Source organism: Fukomys damarensis, unplaced genomic scaffold, assembly GCF_012274545.1.
Source record: "Fukomys damarensis isolate Sample0158 unplaced genomic scaffold, DMR_v1.0_HiC HiC_scaffold_22, whole genome shotgun sequence".
NCBI classification, from domain to species: domain Eukaryota; kingdom Metazoa; phylum Chordata; class Mammalia; order Rodentia; family Bathyergidae; genus Fukomys; species Fukomys damarensis.
The window spans coordinates 26882074-26884268 of NW_022900934.1; the positions used below are offsets into that span (position 1 = coordinate 26882074).

Genomic DNA, 2195 nt, shown 5'->3' on the forward strand with positions numbered 1-2195 from the left:
GCACGCATGCCGCTGGGTGATCGCAGGCAGGCAGGCAGACAGGCAGCTGAAGAAACCCCCTCCAGGGTCTTTGGGGCCTTCCTGGTCTGTTGTCGCGCAGGCCGGGAGCTCCCGCGCAGGCCGGGAGCTCATGCGCACGCCGCCGGGTGATCCTAAATCAGAACTTCTGAGAGTCCTGATGTCCCTGATGTGAATACATTTAAAAATTCCCTGGTTATTACAAAATATGACATCTTTTTTACCTCGTCCTTCACAAACACAGCCGAGATCTCTTGATCTGTTCCAAACTCTCCCTCCCACCTCCTTTTCCCACACAGGGGGCTCAGCGTCAGAGAGCTGAAACACAACATTGTACAAAGGAGCAGAGGCAATGCTGGGATTCAAAGTTAGATCTCCCGTGACTTCAATTTACAGATGGAAAGATCATCAAAGGTGACATTAATATGGTGCGGGTGTTACAACTTGTGTAGTGCAAGGCAGTGTCGGATTAGGAAAGCTGTACATATGTCTTTGACAAAGGCTTTATTTTTTTAATTATTTATTTTTTGAGTCACTTTCGGTAAAATCCTTTTGACTCCATACTCTGTCTTCTTAATATCCTTGGGGGTGTTCTCTTGTAGTCATGCTTCCTTACTCCCGTTGTTACTGTTACATGCAAACTAACCATGGCTATGTCTTTCCCAGATGGTTTCTTCAAACACCACAATGACAGGAACCAAGAGCCTTGGAATCCATGTGAGCTTTATCAAGGCATGTGCAAAAACCACTGCAGAAAATATGAAATTCAGTGCTTAACCTGTCTCAATAATCAAAGGTGTTGCCTGAAATTTTCTATGAAAATACACACCTAGTTCTAAAACTGGAAAGGAGGAATAGAGCTCCAATTCCAACTTGTCAGTTAAAAACACTTGACACTCAGAAGTTTGAATTTCGACCACATCATCCTGTCTTGTAGCAATTCCTTTCCATTCTGGAACACTTTCCCATAAAAACGTCTTCCTGCTCATGTGTGTGTCTTTCATCTGTGAGCAGTCATCATTGGACAGAAGAGGTGAGGCTGGAAGCTGGGAAGCCAAGAAGTCAGGAAAAGGAGCTGGCCAAAACAAAAATGAAAACAGCAAAACCAAACCAAACCAAGCATGACACTGGGATAGCTCAATAGATGTAGAAGGGATTGCAGAAGGAGAGGTTTGCTTTTCTGCTCTGCTTTGGCCCCGTTATGGAGGGTGCAGAAAGAGACGACCATTGCATTGAGCCTAAATGATTCAGTGAACATGTAGGAGACACCTTTAAGTCCTCTCACTAAACATGGAGGCTCAGGACAGTGGCAGCAGGGTGGCCTTTGGTATCTTTAGAACTAACCTACTCTGCTTGGTATCGGCCACTGTCCTTGGGAAGGGCCAGAACCAGATGGATGGGAACTGAGTATAGGGATTTGTTGGAGAAATTGGGGTAAAAGTTTTGAAGTGGTAGAGCTGTTGGAAAGTGAACTACACCGGGCATTTTTCTGGTTGGAGGCTGGAAGATGATTTCTGGCTGTGGGACCGAGCTGAGGTGATTATGGTGCTAGAGAGAGAGAGAGAGACGCTGCACAGAAGCAGGCACTTATGGGGAGGCCTTTCATTCCTGCAAACTGGGGAATATTTTTTTCCTAAACTGAAACTTAGCTCACAACTAATATTTGACATTCTGTGAAATTTTTTGTCTCATGTATACTCTTCCTCTGTAGCTAATGTTTCTTTTCTTTTTTTTTAAATTGAGTTTATTGGTACAATCTAGGTATACAATACAGTTGCATTCATCATTGGGATCCTGCACTTTTACATAATAGGTCTTGATTCTCATTTTTTCCCTTTGTCCCTGCCCTCCCTTCATCCCCTCCTCCCCTCCCCATTTACAAACACTTTGTTTCCATTTTTTCAGTTTCTCATATTTTTTTCCTCTCCCTTACTACCTTTCCCCCACCCTTCACACTTTCCCTACACCTTTAGCCCTTTACTTCCTATTTCACATTATTAATTATCTCGTTAGGGTCCTGTGTACTATTATAGTTTTTCACACCAAAGAAACTATTCGGTATTTCAGTTAAAGAAATCTCTGTATGACCATTAAAAATAGGGAATCCTAAAATAAAACTAAAAAGGAAAGTAAAAGAGAAAAGGTAATGATGTAACATTAAAATAATCCTAAATTCT

At 42.7% G+C, this 2195-nt stretch overlaps 1 long non-coding RNA gene across 1 annotated transcript in view; it reads left to right on the top strand.

Moving 5' to 3' along the window:
* LOC104873905 overlaps window positions 1-764 on the top strand; it is a 21292-nt gene extending 20528 nt beyond the window's left edge. The window contains exons 2-3 of the long non-coding RNA XR_783612.1: window positions 318-432; window positions 685-764. This is a non-coding gene — a long non-coding RNA (uncharacterized LOC104873905). The remainder of the gene's footprint in view (window positions 1-317; window positions 433-684) is intronic.
* The last annotated feature ends 1431 nt before the right edge of the window (window positions 765-2195 follow it).